At 40.9% G+C, this 18,532-nt stretch overlaps 1 long non-coding RNA gene across 2 annotated transcripts; it reads right to left on the bottom strand.

The window, feature by feature from the left end:
- Positions 1-13,674: 13,674 nt before the first annotated feature.
- LOC128317310 (uncharacterized) lies at positions 13,675-18,522 on the bottom strand. Of its 2 annotated transcripts, none has more exons than XR_008300824.1 (2): positions 17,882-18,522; positions 13,675-17,247 (listed from the first exon to the last, which is right to left on the bottom strand). It is a non-coding gene; the product is annotated as an uncharacterized LOC128317310 (long non-coding RNA). The 2 variants fall into 2 exon arrangements; XR_008300823.1 differs by having other exon boundaries at positions 18,344-18,522.
- Between the last annotated feature and the right edge of the window lie 10 nt (positions 18,523-18,532).

The following is an 18,532-nucleotide window of genomic DNA, read 5'->3' as shown; positions in this document are numbered from 1 at the left end:
CTGTTCTCTCGCTTCCTTGCCATCCGGTGAGTGGTCGAACACACGGCGGAACAGCTCCGTGATGTGCTGGTAAGAAGCTATGGGCTCCCTTCCTTGCTCCCAAACTGCTGATGTCCATTTCAAAGCCTTCCCAGTGAGCAGATTCAGGACGCGCAGGATCTTGTGTTGTTCAGACATTCCTTCATGACTAGCAAAATACAGAGAACACTGAGTAAGAAACCTTTACACTGGGAAACATCACCTGAAAACTGGTGCGGGCATTGGTGAGCTGGTGAAAGCAGACGGTGCATGTTGTGGCGTAGCAGACCGTGATGGGGCCACGGCATTGAGATCTGCATTGTGTTGCCGCTGCTCTCCCATTAGCTGCCCATGAACCATCATGGAATGCTGCCAGCTTGGCTTATCTGCTGCATCCATGCTATCGGCGAAGTATTCTGTCATGTAAAGATAGTTGAGGCAGATGCAATTGCAAGTAAGACAGCGTTTAATAAAGCATGTGCAAACAATCCAAAAACGAAGAGTAATAATCAAAAAACCAGGGAAAGGCAGAGGTCAATTCAATTCAATTCAATTCAATTTTATTTGTATAGCGCTTTTAACAATGGACATTGTCACAAAGCAGCTTTACAGAAATAAATGGATTCACAGAAATATATTGTAAATATTTAAATTTATCACTGTGAATTTATCCCTAATGAGCAAGCCAGTGGCGACGGTGGCAAGGAAAAACTCCCCGAGATGATATGAGGAAGAAACCTTGAGAGGAACCAGGCTCAAAAGGGAACCCATCCTCATCTGGGTGCAACGGATAGTGCAATTATAAATAAATCCCTTCTATTGTGTACTATATGGACAAATAGTGCAATTGTGCAACCAATAAATTCATCACAGTATTTGCAAGAGGTCCGGCTGGTTAAAATCTATCCACTGTCCACTGATGGAGTCCTGAGTACGAAGCTGCTCGTGGCAACTGCAGCCCCAAAGCCACTACAGCAGTCGCAGTCCCAAGCCATTACAGTACAGCTCCCCATATGTGATCCCCAAGCCATCTCCACAGCCCCCAGGTGGCACCATCCCCAGCAATCCAAACAGTTCTTCAGGCAGTCCATATGGGGCCACCCCCAGCAGCAGCGAGCGAACTCAACCGATGAGAACTCCAACCAGAAGTAGGGCATCAGGATGGGTCAGGCAGCAAGGAGGAGCAGAAGGGGTCAGGATCACTGGCATCACTGGCATCTCAGAAGTAGCATGTGTAGCTTGACAGAGAGTGAGGGAGAGAGAGAGATGGAGAGAAAGGAAGAGATTGTTAGGTGAGCTTTTGTCCTCTAATGGTTAAGCACGATGTACTTTGCATGCAGAGTGCAAGCAGGGACTCCGGCAAGACTAGCTATGACAGCATAACTGAAAGGGAGAGCCAGAAGCTAACACAGACATGAGGGCACCCTGGGACATAAGGCAGCCAGCCACTCCACAAGGTCAGGCAATCAACATGTCAGAGAGTAGGCAAAATGCACAAAACAAAGAAGCGAAGTGTGGCCAAGTATGGTAACAGCCTTTTTTTTTTTTTTTTTTTTTTTGCTTTGGCACCCGGGGAGCAGTTGGGGGTTTAGTGCCTTGCTCATGGGTCATACCTCAGTTGTGGTATTGAGGGTGGGAGAGAGAGCTGGTCATTCACTCCCCCCACCAACAACCCTGCCAGACCTGAGACTTGAACCCATGACCTTCAGGTTCACAAGTCCAAGACTCTAACCATTAGGCCACAACTGCCTGGGTTTTTTTGTCAAGTATTTCCCCCTCGCTTCTGCACTTAAGCAACTGGCAACGTGACAGTGCACGCTTCTGGGTTATGTCTTTGTTTACATCGGGATGTATGTTTTTGTTTTGATTCATGTCCTCTCTCCTTCCTTGTATTGTCATTGGTTGTCTCCTGAATGTGTCATGATTAGTCTCATCTGTTTCCATTTACCATTTAATTAGTTTGTGTATTTAAACCCTCATGTGTCTTTGTTGTTTGCAAGGTAATGTTCAGTGTTTTGCCATCTGACTTTTCCGAGCCTTTGTTTTGTGTTTATGTACCCCAGTTTTTGATCTCTTTCCGTTCTTGTGTTGTGTTTTGAATATTCCCTCATATTGCTGTTTGTACACCTCTGACTGTTTCCTGTTTATTGATTCTGAGTGTCATTTTGGATTTGTCTGCCTGCCTTTCTAATAAATGCTTTTCCTGCAAATGCATCTGTCCCAACTCGCATTACATGACAGTTTACTTTTTGCAGACACCATGGATGCAGCAGGAAGGCAAGTGGGGCGTAATGCCAGGATGACCATGCCAGTGTTCAACTAGGGACATTTCCCTCAATAGACTCCTTTATATCCCCCTGAACCCTTTGATGTTTTTGAGGTTTATCCAGAAAGTTACCTCCTGCAATGCCAAGTATATTTTGACAGACTGTTGGACCCCAAGCCTGAAGAGAAGCAGTGGCTGGAGTTCTTGTTGTACTGGCTTGCAGGCCCAGCCCGCCAGTGGGCAGAGCTCCTGACTGCCACAGGAACCAGGGGCCTAGGAATCATGGCCAAGCTCGTATGCTTCCTGAGAGAGGTGTTTTGGTGCCCTCCAGAGGCCGACAGGGCGGCTTCCCATACCATGCTCCTTTGTGAGGCTGCGGTGTGACCTCCCAAGACCTGCTCAAGCCTGAGGCTGGCAGCCTCACAGGCTCACCGTCTGCTTCCCGCCAATATGCACCATGTCTGCTCCCTAGCTGTGCTGGAAGAAGCCCACAAGAGAAATCTGTCTTCCTTGTGACCTGGTGTTTTGTGTGGACATTTTGCCCATAGGGGCAGGGTGCTTTGGCAGAAGCACCCTGCAAAAACACCCTGTTTAAAGGTGTTTTCGCAGAAGCACTCAGTGCTTCCAGGTTATGTCTTGTTTACATCACCATGTGTGTTTTTGTTTCGATTCATGTCCTGTCTCCTCCCCTGTATTGTAACTGGTTGTTTCCTGAATATGTCATGATTAGTCTCACCTGTTTCCGTTTACCCTTTAATTAGTTTGTGTATTTAAACCCCAATGTGTCTTTGTTGAAGTAATGTTCAGTGTTTTGCTACCCGAATTTGCTGAGTATTTGTTTTGTGTTTATCTATCCCAGTTTTTGATCTCGTTCCGTTCTTGTGTTTGTTTAGAAAATCCCCTCATATTGCTGTTTGTAGATCACCCAACCACTGACTGTTTCCCGTTTTTTTGATTCTGACTCTTGTTTTGGATTTGTCTGCCTGCCTCTCAAATAAATGCTTTTAACTCCAATTGCAACCTTCTCCACTCACTGTTTATGACATTTTTATTTACTTTTTAATCTTGCTTTGGCTATCTTCTTGCAAAAATCATGTAAGTTAAAGAGCAAGTCTAATAATCACTCTTGTAAAAACAGTCAATTTGTGTAAAGATGTCTAAAACCTTACTAGCTAAATGTGATTTCCTCACACAGTGAAAGTATAAATGTCTTGAAGTTGTTAGATACTGTAGTTGCCTATGTGCTGTAGAAAAATAGACATAAAGCATTATCAATTCACTTAGGTTCATTGAGGGTGGAGTGACTGGCCACTTTATGTCCCAGGGCGCCCTCATGTCTGTGTTACTTTCTGGGTCTCCCTGTTAGTTATGCTGTCATAGCTAGTTTTGAGTCCCTGCTTGCACTGTGCACACAAAGTACATTGTCCTTAACTACTGACATGACAGTAAGCACACCTAATAATCTGTGTTTTTCTCTCTCTCTCTCTTGAGCTTTGCATGCTACTCCTGAGATATCAGTGATCCATTCTGCTCTCCAGACCTGCCTGATCCATCCTGATGCCCTACATCTGGTTGGAGTTCTCATCACTTGGAAACCACTCGCTGCAATTGATACAAACAGTTTTGCTACGATGGTTTAGCACTACAATTGCTATGATAGCTTTAGGACTGCAATTTGCCACAAACAGTTTTGCATTCAAGTCTCTGTCAGTGAACAGTTTGATAACTTCAACAAAATAGACTTCATGTGAAAACTATAATGAATTTCCTGGCTACTCAATTGCACTTTTTGACCATGCAGTACACAATTATAAGAGGGAATTATTTATAGTTGCACTATCCATTGTCTCCCGGATGAGGGTGGGTTCCCTTTTGAGCCTGGTTCCTCTCAAGGTTTCTTCCTCATATCGTTTCAGGGAGTTTTTCTTGCTCATTTCTTGCAAATTTATAAATCCTTCTATAATTGTGTACTATAACTGTGTACATAGTCCAATTGTGTAATCAGATTGATTACAGTTTTCATATGAAGTCTGTTTTGTTGAAGCTATCGGCCATGGTCACCAAGATACACCATCTCCAGCAGTCCCAATGATCTTCAGGCCTTCTATGTGGGGCCACCCCAGCAGGAGCAAGTGAACATGTGAGAGTGGGAGGGCAACAGCATCCAAACATCCCAGTTCACCACAACACTCTATGCCTGTGAACACTCCAGGTCTGCTCCTTTACCTAAGAAAAAATATTCACAAAAGGCTCAACTAAACAAATATGTTTTCAGCCAAGACGTAAACACTGAGACTGTGCCTGAGTCCCGAACACTAATTGGAAGGCTGTTCCATAACTGTGGGGCTTTGTAAGAGAAAGCTCTACCCCCTGCTGGTAGCCTTCACTATTCAAGGTGCCAACAAATAGTCTGCACTTTTTTCATCGAAGTAGGCATGACGGATCATAAAAGTTTGGTCAGGTATTGCGGCGCGAGACGATACAGTGCTTTATAGGTCAATAATAGTACATTATAATGAAAGCAAAATTTGATGCCAATGCAGTTGAGATAGGATAAGATAGGAGTGATGTGGTCATATGGTTCTAGTAAGGACTCACACTGCTGCATTCTGGACTAATGCAATTGCAATTCTGAACTAATGACATTACAATAATCCAACCTAGAGGTAGCAAAAGCATAAACTAATTTTTCTGCATAGTGTAGTAGACTTTAATTGCAAAACAGTAGTAGTATGGGTAGTGCCCAATCCTACATTATACAGAATGAGTTGTGGTCTTTGTTATGCTGACTTTGTAAAGTTTTAACTGCTCATGTATTGTTATTCAATTCATGTCAGACATTGTTACATTTTGTAACAGACTGATGCATTGCTTCCGACTCTTTCTGACCTACCGACCTCAGTTTTTTTCCCTGTAAACATGAACATTATGTAAATGCAAGCTGCTGAAAGGAATCAGTGCATGAGGACAGTTCCCAAGTGACATTCTTTTTTCCAGTAGAACTACCAAGCACACACAGACAGGCATATGCACATGTTTTCATCTCCCAATGCTATGTTCTCTTGTTAGAAAATACATATACAGTGGATATAAACAGTCTACATCATCAAAATCATGCTTTTTTTCAACCTTTAATGTGATATACTGTAGCAACCAATAAAATTAAAGTTAAAAACAAATATAAACATTTTAGGGGAAAAAAGAAAGAAAAAACTTACAATGACCTAGTTGCATAAGTGTACACACCTTGTTATAATGGGGCATGTGACTGTGCTCAGAATTAACCAATCATATTCAAACTCACGTTCAAAAGTAATTATCACACACCTGTCATCAGTGAAGTGATTCTGATCAACCCCAAATGAAGATCAGCTGTTTCTGTAGGATTTTCTTGATATATTCATGGTTTCATCTGACTGCTGAACCCAGGCTCCGCAAAGAGCTTACAAAGCATGGACAGGATCTCACTGTTGAAAGGTATCGATCAGGAGAGGGGTACAGAAGGATTTCCAAAACATTAGATTTACCATGGAGCACAATGAAGGCCATCATCAACAAGTGGAGAAAATGGGACACCACAATGACATTACCAAGAGCAGGATGTTCCTTCAAAAATTGATGAAAGGACAAGAAGAAAACTTAACAGGGAGGCTGCCAAGAGATATATGGCAACATTAAATGAGCTGTAGGAATATCTGGCATGTACTGGTCATTCCCTACAATTATCTCTCATATTCTTCACATGTATGGGCTATGGCGCAGGGTGGCTAGACGGAAGCCGTTTCTCACATATATACATACAATTAGCCCAAACCATGTGGCAAAATGTGTTATGGTCTGATGAGACCAAGGTAAGGCATAATTATAAAAGCCAAGACAGCCTATCACCCAAAAATCACCATACCCTCGGTGAAGCACAGTGGTGGCAGCATCATGCTACAAGGCTGGTTCTCTTCAGCTGGGACTGGGGCAAGATAGAGGGAATCATGGATAGCTCCAAATAACAATCTATTTTGGAACAAAATGTGCAGGCCTCTGTTAGACAGATGAAGATGAAATTTTTTACCTTCCAGGTGGTTACTATATCACAAATATCAGGGAGAAAGAAACCTAACTTCTAATTGTGAGTTGTAAACATTAAGCTCCTTTTGGACCGAGCATGTTTCTAAAGCTCTTTGAAGTATGCAAGAGTGTGAGCACTGTCTTCTCACACCTTCTGTGCTGCTGAGGCTAGTCAAAGGAAAGAGAGAGAGAGAGAGAGTGAGAGAGAGAGAGAGAGAGAGAGAGAGAGAGAGAGAAAGTGGCCTGTGGACTTTATGGAAATAGCAACCCACATCCATCAGAGTGTGATCGGGCTGTCAGAATAAATTATTCATAGCTGCTCTTGCTGAAAACTACAGAAGGAAAAAAACGGCCTGTGAATTATTGAAGACACATGCAGAATTAATTAGCAGCATGATTAAAAAATAATGAGATTATCATAAGTGCTTTTCAGTAATCTGCTGCTCTAGTTCCCCAGCAATCAACAAAAAATATCTGGCTTGCCATTTTTTTTTTTGCAATAGGTGACACTGATGTATCACAATGTAGAATTCACCCCAATATTTCTGAATTGGAACTGACTGCTCTAAGACATACAGAGAATCTAAAGAATCTAAATTTTTTGTTGCAGTCATGGTTGCTTTGAACAAGCATGGAGAACAAGTGAATGTCAGTGATTCCTGTTTTGAAGAGCCAGACATTCATTATAATGCTGTGCTTAAAATACAGCAGTCATTTCAAATTCATCAGCAGCATCTGCATTTCCTTTCCCCCCTCTAGTGATTAAAGTCCTCTCAGTGTTTATCTGTGTCAGTGAGAACTTTTATGCAGACAGTTAAGGAATTGAGCACTCCATCAGACAAGTTCATTTCATTTGTGTGGCAATGAAGTCAAAGTCAAAGTCAAAGTCTGCTTTATTGTCAATTCTGCCACATGCTCAGCACATACAGAGAATTGAAATTATGTTACTCTCAGACCCTAGGTGCATACAGATAACACACACAAAATGTAGAGAGCGTACGTTGGCCAGTACGATGGTGGGGATCGCTGGCTTGTGTGGGTTAGCTGCTAGCCTAGCCCGGATACCTCCATGCTTACCCCTCTTCTGCTTCCTCTCACGCCGCTTGTGGAGCAGACCGAGGTCACGCAGCTGTTCGGCGTGCGCAGAGTTTAACTCCAAAAATGTGGTTCTACCGACGTCGAGCAGAAACCCACGACTGTATACACACTTAAAGACAAATAGACGTGACGAATACTTACAATAACACTGCGACTTAGAAGATAAAAAACACGAAAACACCGTTCTGTCGGGAGAGAGAGAAGCCGCAGCGTGTGCACGCGCCGCCATCTTGGATCGAAAATGCCTCCATCAGATCTTCACCAGATTCAGTCATGTTCAGACATGAGGAAAGTCTCAGCCAAGCCTGTTGTACAGGAAAACAGATATTCAATGCTGCAAACACTATATTATACAACTACTGGCCACTTTATTAGAAACACCTGTATACCTGATCATTCATGCAATTATTGAATGACCCAATCATGTGGCAGCAGCATAATGCATAAAATCATGCAGTTACAGGCAAAGAGCTTCAGTTAATGGTGACATCAAACATCAGAATGGCAAAAAAAATCTCTGTGATCTCGGTGACTTTGGCCGTGGCATGGTTGTTGGTGCCAGATGGGCTGGTTTGAGTATTTAAGAAACTGCTGGGGTTTTCATGAACAACAGTCTCTAGAATTTACACAGAATGGTGGGGAAAACAAAAAACATCCAATTACTATTCTTTACAAATAACTACTTTTTATAACTGTGATGAGCAGAAAAGTATCTCAGAACCCACAACACATCAAACCTTAAGGTGGATGAGCTACAACAGCAGAAGACTACATTGGGTTACACTCCTGTCAGCTAAGAGTGGGGATCTGAGGCTACAGTGGGCACAGGCTCACCAAAACTAGACAGCTGAAGATTGGAAAACTGTTACCTATTGTTTTTCCAATGTAATCTACCCATGTAGTCTTCTGCTTTTGTGAACTCAGGTGTGAGTTCACAATGAAAGAGGAATTATAGGAATTATAGGATTATAGGAATAATATCTGTGCATCAGAAATAGTGTGTTGAAATAGTCTGTTTTTTCCCAGGCATAGGCTGAAAAAAAGGAGAAAAATGTATGTTCCCCCCTCCACCCCTTTCCAATGCCCACAGTTTTTGGGATAGTTTCAGGTCTTTTATGTGGCTTTTGAGATGTAGTTAAGACAGGTAAGACAATGAGTGAGGTAACAGTGAAAGAGGTACAAATGTACCCTTTTACATTTTCAGACTTTCAGGTTCTGTGAGATGGATTGCAGCACATATGTACCATTCACAGGTGACATTAATAGCTAATGGCCCACCACACCAGTTCTGGTAATGGAAATCACACTCGCAGTATCGAAAACAGTTGCACGAAACAAGCCGCTAGACTGTACGCTGTATGACCGTATGTTGTCAAATTCACTATATAGTAGCCTATAGTTATGTGATAGTCCCTTGTTTGAAGCTATATACACTATATTTTTGAGGACGCCTGACGAATCACACCCATGTGTGCTTGCTGAACACCCCTTATAGATTTAATCCCCTTTTACTTTTATTGAAGAATAACATCCACTCTTCTGGGAAGGCTTTCCACTAGATTTGGAGCATGGCTGTGGGGATTTGCCCATTTAGCCACAAGTCAGGTCAGGGCTCTGTGCAGACCACTCAAGTTCTTCCATAACAGCTTTGGAAAAACCATGTCTTCATGGACCTCACTTTGTGCAAAGGGGCAATGTCATGCTGGACCATGTTTGGGCCCCTTAGTAACAGTGATGCTACAGCATACAAAGACAATCTAGACAATTGTGTACTTTAGAACTTTGTGGCAACACTTTGGGAAGGGTCCACGTATGGGTGAATGGTCAGGTGTCCACATACACATTTGACCATATAGTATATGTTATTATTAACCCTGCCCCATCAAAGTCTACAGGCACGAGCTGCTACTTTCAGTTACTGAAGATGAATGTTTTTCCTTTTTTCTAGAGGAATTTTTTTTTAATTATCATGATAATGTTTGCTTGTTAGTGACTAACAGGTCTGATAAATTAAATAAATTTGAATGTATGAATGAATTTTTTATGCAATTTTATGCTCTTTATTTATTAGAGAATCAACTGGATTCACAAAATTAACTGCTTCTAGCTCTCTCTCTCTCTCTATCAGGGCTGGAGGGGTAGGTAATGCAACAACAAACAGTGACGCTGTGGTACAACTGGAAAAATGCAAAGTAAGGAAGTGCAAAATACATTTCACGGCTTGCTTGTGAATTAGAATGTCAATGTTTTGAGGCAGAGCTGAAAAAGGTGACATTTTCACCTTTGTAATGTTGGAGTGGGACTGAATTTTTAGCACTGATTTTTAACAGTGGCCTTCCCCAAGGCACATTAGACAAGATAGGCAGGTTATATATTAGTATACTCTTACATTTACTCATTTGGCAGAAGGTTTTATTAGAATTAAATGAGAGGTAGATGGGGTAAATTTTGTCTATCTATTTTTTGTTGTTGTTGTTGTTATTTGCTATTTTCTTATGCTGCTATAATAATATTCCTAATCTTTAACATGGATGTGTTTTCTTTTTTTTAATTTAACATTAATAAAAAAAGGTGAGCACTGACTCACAATGTCATGACTTTGCATAGTAACAATGTGATTAGCATCTACTAGCATACTAGCATCTATGTTGTGATTTTTTTTTTTGGTTGCTACTACATATCCAGGAGTTTCACTTTTCCAGTTGAGAAAATGTCAGCTTGCAGTGATTCCTGTTTAACATATACTGAACTTTACTCATAAATGTACACAGTTGAAATGTCCCTTTTGTATACAATTTGTCAAGAAGGAGAGGTAGACATTATCAACTGCCAAATTGGCTAAAGAACCTTTGTACATTGCTCCCATTAATTTACCTAATTGTAGGAGTAAATTCTCTTATTTATAAGAATTTTGTTGTGACTTCACACCAACTTTTTCTCTGCGAAACTTTATACATGTCAAATATGATCTAAAAGAGGCAGTACATGACATTGGGCAGAGGTATAACAAATGTGTGAAGAAAAATGGGCACAGATTTAGCAAGAAATCTGGCAGAATTATAATAGACATTTCAAGAAGAACAGGAGAGCAAATGTTACTGGGACGATCCATAAGAGTGGAAACAAGCTGAAGTCATCCCAGTCTTCTCTATCCCCAGCCACAGATCTCCTCCTGTGGGATTGGAAGACCTACTTCTTCAGTTTGACAGCTTCCTTCTCCAGTGGTGTCCACCAGGGCATCCTAAGGTTACCACTATGACAGGCACTGACTGCCTTTCAGCCACAACTTCTTGTAGCTGCCTCTGTGATTGAGGATTTGAGTGTGGTCCATTCAGACTAAATGTTCCCAACCTTATTTGATACATGGGAGGAGGCCTTTAGGATGTTTGAGTTAAATATGTCTTTCACTCAAAATTCTGCCACTTCAGAGTAACCTAGTAGGCTATCCGGGTAAATCTGGCCAGTGCCCTGTGCAATGAATCCAATTCACCACCAAGTGCTGATCAGTTGACAGCACCGACCCGCTCTTTACATGAGTACCCAAAACATATGGCCTCAGGTGTGATGATACAATCACAAAATCTATCATTGAACTTTGGTCCACAGTGCTCTGACCAACCTTTTGTTTGACAAAAGTGTTTGCAATCAACAATCAGTCACATTTCACTGCATGGGTTCAGATTCGGGAGGCTGCTCCTCCCAATCACGCTCCCCCTAGTATCCCCATCATTCCCCAGATGAGCAGAAGTCCCCCATTGGCACTATGGAGTCAGTAGAAGGAACCATCCGAACTGCGAGTCCCACAGCCAGGGACTGATGAGTATCCCCACACCTGCCAGAGGCCTGTCTCCTGTGGAAACTTTGAAGTATAAGAGAGACCACCTCCAATCAAGAGATTTGGTACCAGAGCCTTTACTGTGTGTGGATGTAAGGCTGACTATATGCAACCTCTTCATCATGACCTCTTCACTCCATCCATGAAGGGGACCCCACTAAATGTGTGAAAATTTTTTATCTGACTGCACACATAAATTAGTACTCTTTATTTGTGATCTTTGTAAACCAGGGCCTAAAAGTTTTGGTAAAAACATTCTTAGACTTCTTCACTTTGGTATGCAAACTTTTGCACTCAACTGTATGTGTTTCACACATCTTAAGCAAAATATCAGAAAGTTTAATTGTGTTCCCATCAACTATATTTATGCTGACTATTACAGAAGAGAAGCAACAACAACATATCAAAAGGTCATCTTCATCAAATAACATCATCACCAACAAACACTAAGTCACAGAGAGACTCTTTTTGTGTCTAAAATGGTGCCTTGCCTCTTATTCACTACCAAGTGCATAATAGGTATTCTGTATCCTCTAGGGTACAGAATTTGGACACCAAACTGTTGCATTGAAATGAGTGCTCTGGATATTGTCCACTATGCTTTTACACATGGCTACAAAATAACAAGGCTCCCATAACAGTGAATTCACTGTGATTCACTAAATTGTGAATAGGGTGAGATTTCATTACATTATGCAAAATTTTCTTGTCATTGTTACTGCATCTTCTCTTTATCAATATGCTCAGAAATAAAAGAAAAGAAACTCCATTTGTATGAGCATCACAATGGTCTAGATGAGTGTATGAGGCAGAGGAGACAAGGCCAATTTGGCTGATGCATCAAATAGAGCAGTGAACAAAAGCTAATCTATTGAAGGCGAATAAAAAGTCTGTGCAAGAGGTAGCAGAGATAGAGATAGAAAGCTCTAGAGATTGCTTTGGCACACAGAAAATGTTTACTCTGCTGAGGTGGAACAGAACAGGAAGCTGGAGACAAATGATTTGGCACCAGGACACAAAGCTGAATAGGGCTGCGTGTGTGATTTCAGCAGTGCTGTTTGATCAGGAGCCCTGTGTGTACCTGTGTGTATATGTGTGTGCATACCTGTGTTTGAATGAGCATTAAAGTTCTGTGAGCAGAACTGACCACTTCTCATTAAGTCTTATCACTGTTTACACACATATGTTCCAATCTCATTCACTCTCGGTCTCTTTCACACACACAAACCTAATCTCTCAAGTCAGCTATGACAAGACATTTGGGTTGTGTAAATCACTGCCTTCATCCACACATAGCTGCCTTTTGCACCAACAGGGCTAACAAAAGTGGCTAGCAAGCTAACAATTCCATCTCTTTCAAGGTGAAAAAAAAAACATCTAATGGTGCTGGTGTATTTTTTTTTTTCAGAAAAGAGAAGTGGCTACCAAAGTGGTTAAACAGAAAAGCTTTCTCTAGTGTTGCTAGATCGCAAGTTTGAATCCTGCCAATGCCACAGGCTGGCCGTGGTCTCTGGGTGGGAGGGATGCACATCTGTGAGTTCATGTATGTGGAAGAGGGTAAATAGCACTTTCCTCCAAGTGTGTTACACTACCGTGTGATGTAGCATGAGTAGCAGTTTGAAAAAAAAAATGCAGTTGGTTGGCATCACATGTCTTGGCGAAAGCACGTCAGCCTTTACCCTCCCCAGTTGGTAGCTGGTGCATGATAGAGGAGAGCTGGCTAGTAAGCGGGAATTGACAGGGGAACCAATTGAGAGAGAAAATGTGGGGATGTGCTGGCTATAGAGCCTATTATTAACAGATCATGTGACGCATACACTGTAACCATGAAAACATTACTGCCAGTCCTAGCGAGTACCAGCTAACTAACTAGCCAACTTGCTATCTAGATTAGCCAGTATTATTACTTGCAGTAATAAAGATTAAATAAAGATCCATCAATGAGGAGGTTTGCCTTCACTGTAGCTTTGGAGGAAGAAAATCAAAATAACTTGAGCTGCTTGTGCAACTTGATGGTTCGTAGCCACAATTAATGTCAGATGTCACATTGCAACATTTGGCTGAATATTCCCCACAATTTTTTTTTTTACTTATATTGCAATGTTATGGAATATTGGCTTTGTTTTGCCACTAAGCTGCAACCTGATTGGTCAGAAGGATAAAAAAGTGATATTTGGACACTATATTCAACTGTGGAAGCTTCACTATGAAAAAAAAGTAGGTGCATTCAGCCTGCCTTGCAGCCACTTCTCATAGGATTACACGTAAAATTTAAAAAAAAAAAAAAAAAAAAAAAAAGCCTAGTGTGAAAGCAGATGAAATAAGGTTTAATTTGGGGGCAGTGTGTTCAATCAAAGTACAAACTACACACAAAAGGAAACAACAAAAACAACAATCACAAGTTGTGTATTTTAATGCAAGCATAGGCATTTAGTGCACAGCACTGGCCCACAAGGTCAACTGACTTAAAACATTTATCACAAATGCAGCTGCACCAAATGTCCCTGCAAGGGTAGGAATATTTGTATTTGACAGTTTTTGGTTGGTTCCCAAAAGGTCCCACAATAATTATCAGTAGAAAGCATATCATATCATAAGGATTGTAAGACAAACATTTTTAGAATTTCTAACTCTCTCATTGGATATCACGACAAGCCATGACTGCACAGACTTTTTTTTTTAAACCCTACCAGTCAGTGGCTGTTCAGAGCATCTGTATGGCCAGGCATCTAATGTGCCATACAAAGAGGTATTAAGAGCCAGCTATGTATGTGTGAGTGTGTTTGTGTATGCTCTGTTTTTGCTATCTTTGTGGAAACCAACTGTTATGAAGGAAAAATGAGGAACAACTTGTAAACATCTGAATGTTTGTTTGGTTAGTGGTTGGTTGGTGGAGTTGGTCAAGGTCAGGGTTTAGGTTGTAGGCATGCCAGTGTTTAACTACAGTGTAGTTCAAAGGCATGTAAACTGAGACTGTGTGTGTATGTGTGTGTGTGTGAGGTCTGAGCTCCCTTTTCAGAGGCAGTGAACCGGCTCCAGCCCCCAGCCTGGTCTGATATTGTACACCTACATTTGAAAGTAAAACACACACACACACACAGGTGATATAAGGTTCATTTTCCACAGGAAACTGGGGGGCAGTAGGGGGGGTCATTGGAGGTCACAAAAAAGGTGGGTCAAGTCACAGCGTGTCCTCAGACCTCATCTCTGACCTGTCAGGCTTATGAGACAGAGAAGATCAATTACCTGATCCACCCAAACAGACAGAAAGAAAATCCACTTAACTCATTACATTTACTTTGACGTTTAGTCATTTTTCAAATGCTCTTACCCAGAGTAATTTACAAACCTTCAGGAATCTGTAAGGATACATAATCTGAAAGACAAGAGAACATCCTTTTAACACAGTCTTTAGTCTACCCTTTACTCTTCTACACCTGTATATTGTAATGATTTATAATCCCACTTTCTGGTGTCGGCTCTTTTTTAGTCTGGTTTTTCTCAAAGTTTCTTCCTCATGTCATTTCAGGGTTTTTTTTTTCCTTGCCACTGTCATCTCTGGCTTGGTCATCAACTACATCCGGATTTCTCTAAAGCTGCTCGGTGACAATGCTAATTGTTAAAGTCACTATACAAATTTAATTTAATTTAATTTAGTTATTAAGGATGAGGAGTTTTGTAGTTTTTTTCCCCTGTATTCCCATAGGCATATTACAACCATGACACAAGATTTTTAAGGAAGATTAAAACAAACAAAACTCCAGCTTGGTTTCTTCTTCTTTATAATCCAGGAAAAAATGTATATATCTTTAATATTTTACATATACGGTCAGAATGGGGGAAAAAACTCTAGTTTAGAAAAGACATGTCATGTGCCTGTACTGAACTGTGAATGTGGAAGGACCAAATTTCCATAGATGTACGGCACTGACATCTAGTGGTACACACATATGCATGTTCAGTTTAATTCAATTTTATTTGTATAGCGCTTTTAACAATGGGCATTACCACAAAGAAGCTTTACAGAAATAAATATACTCAGGGTATAAATTGTAAATGTGTGAATTTATCCCTAATGAGCAAGCGAGAGGCAATGGTGAGGAAAACCTTCCTGAGATGATATGAGGAAGAAACCTTGAGAGGAACTGGACTCAAAAGGGAACCCATCCTCATCTGGGTGAAACTGGATAGTGCCATTATCAGTAAATCCCTTGTACTACATGGACAAAATAGTGCAACTGTGTAACCAGGAAATTGATTACAGTTTTCACATGAAGTCTTTTTTGTTGAACCTATCCACTGTCCACTGATGGAGACCTGAGTGCAAAACTGCTCATGGCAACCGCAGCCCCAAAGCCATCACAGTACAGCTGCCCATGTGAACCACAATCCAAAGCCATCTCCACTGTCCCCAAGCAGCACCATCTCCAGCAATCCCAATGATCTTCAGGTCGTCCATGTGGGGCCACCCCCAGCAGCAGCGAGCGATCTCCAACTGATGAGAACTCCAACCAGAAGTAGGGCATCAAGATGGATCAGGCAGGTCCAGAGAGCAGAAGGGGTCAGGATCACTGGTATCTCAGTAGTAGCATTTGTAGCTCAACAGAGAGAGAGAGAGAGAGAGAGAGAGAGAGAGAGACAGGGTGGGGGGAGATGGAGAGAGAGGTAGAGATTGTTAGGTATGCTTTTTGTCCCGCAATGGTTAAGGACAATGTACTTTGCATGCAGAGTGCAAACAGGGACTCCGGAAAGACTAGCTGTGACAGCATAACTAAAAGGGAGAGCCAGAAGGTAACACAGGCATGAGGGTGAACTGGGACATAAAGCGGCCAGCCACTCCACCATCAACGAACCTGAGTGAACACATAAGTTGGGGGGCGACAGCATCCAAACATCCCAGTTCACCACAACACTCTATGCCTGTGAACCCTCCAGGTCTGCTCCTTTACCTAAGAAAAAAAAATATTTGTAAAAGGCTTGACTAAACAAATACGTTTTCAGCCTAGACTTAAACACTGAGACTGTATCGGAGTCCGGAACACTAATTGAAAGGCTGCTCCATAGCTGTGGGGCTTTGTAAGAGAAAGATCTGCCCCCTGCTGTAGCCTTCACTATTCAAGGTACCAACAAATAGCCTGCACCTTTTGATTGAAGTAGGCATGACGGATCGCTCAAACGTTCGCTCAGGCATTGCGGAATAAGACCATTCAGTGCTTTATAGGGCAATAGCAGTATTTTATAATCAATGTGAAATTTCATTAGGAGCCAATTCAGTGTGGATAAGATAGGGGTGATGTGGTCATATCTAATGGTTCTAGTAAGGACTCTCATTGCTGCATTCTGGACTAACTAGAGCTTGTTTATAATAAGAACTAATTTTTCTGCATTGTGTAGTGACATTATATTTCTTATCTTAGCAATATTTCTGAGATGAAAGAAGGCTGTCCTAGTAATATTATCTACAAGGGCTTCAAATGAATGTCTGGAGTCAATAATCACACCATGGTCCTACACTGCTGCACATGATGAAATAAGTCACTTCAATTCACCTTAAAAGGAACTGTCCTTTAGTACTGTCTTAAGTCTGTTTTGTTCATTTTAATGCAAATATGAGGGTTTGCTCAAAAGCTATATGTTTGAATTCAATTCAATTTTATTTGTATAGTGATTTTAACACACAAGCAGTCACAAAGCAGCTGTACAGAATGGGATCAATAAAGTTTATCTTATCTTAATTCCAGATGTAGATGATGTAATGATCATGCCAGAGGTGACAATGGCAAGAAAAACTCCTTGCGGCAACTTTAGGGAGAACCCATGCACTTCTAAAAGTCTACAGTATCCCAGTCAGATTATCCACTGAAGTCTTGGGCAAAGTGCAAAGTTCAAGTAGGACCATACACAGCAGTAGAAAGTGAGTCACAAATTCAGAAGCTCCAAGCAAAAGTACAGCATCAGGATGAATCCACTTGAGCCACAGCAGGTACCATAAAATCAGGCAGCAGGAGAGAGGGAGATAGAAAAAGAGAGAGAGAGAAAGATTATTAGGTATTATGTGGGATTATTGTCCTACAGTGGTTTAAATGGGTGTATATTGTGATCAGAATGCATGCAGAAATCTTGTTCTACCTTCAAATAAATTATAAATAACTAAATAAATTGCATTTCATAAAATCCAGTTCAAATCATTTTCAAATCAGCAAGGGACTACAAATGTGCATACAGCAAGCATGTGCTTTGTCTGTGCTTTACTTAGAAGATTCATTTTCCTTTAAGTTATATTGAATTTCACCTTCCCTAATACACTTGACTACATACAGCAGGATAGTAGACACTGCCTAGATCTATTAAAAAACATAATAACAAAAGAACTTGGTGGAGTCTCTCTATCTGATCCCGAATCATTTTATGCCTCTTATACCACAGCAATTTTCCAACAGTTACAATTTTTTGCTGTTTAAAAAAAAAAACACACACATAATTTTATCCGTCCATAATTCCAATTAATCTCTCCAGCAAGTTTCCTGTTATCACTTATACTGTCCTCTCACTCTTTTTTCTCTCGCCTGAAGTTAATTAAGACAAAAAATGCAGCTTGTTACCAAGAAACCGCAAAAGTCCAAGTCCTGGCAAGTGCTGACACTGGAGACTCCTTCCAAAAAAGTTAAATAAACACTCCTGAAACTTTCATTATCTAAAATTTTTTTTTTCTTTGTTAAATTTGATTTTAATCCCTTTACTATTATATTATTTACTATTATAGACTGTTTGACTTAACTCGGAAGTGGGAAGTCAGAACTCAGAATTATGTCATTTCGATCTCCATGCCTTTGAACCAGAAAATGGGAGAAAAACATGGCCGCCTTCATGTATGTCTTTTGTTAGCAACAATCTAGACAGTTAACTGTGATGAGTGATATATTTAACTCCTCAAAACAGTAAACTGTATAGTCAGTGTAATAGATTTAACAAGCGAATATGGCTATATGTTGATTGATCTAAAACAAATACTGGTATATATAGTATAACTCATTAAAAAGTAAGAAGTTATCAAGCTACTTTACTTGCTGTTGATACTGTGAGCAGCCATGTTGATCTGACATCACTTGCTGAACTCAGGGTTGAGGAGACTGACCTCCCCCCCTGCCGGTTATGAGTTTTAGTCGAAGCATTACTATTACTATCACCTAGATGACCAGACTTTTTTTTTTTTTTTTTTTTGCAAATAACACGTTGGTTTGCTATGAAATCCA

Source organism: Pangasianodon hypophthalmus, chromosome 24, assembly GCF_027358585.1.
Source record: "Pangasianodon hypophthalmus isolate fPanHyp1 chromosome 24, fPanHyp1.pri, whole genome shotgun sequence".
In the NCBI taxonomy this organism is placed as follows: Eukaryota; Metazoa; Chordata; class Actinopteri; order Siluriformes; family Pangasiidae; genus Pangasianodon; species Pangasianodon hypophthalmus.
The sequence above is the reverse complement of the archived record's forward strand: the minus strand, read 5'-3'. Positions and strand labels throughout refer to the sequence as shown.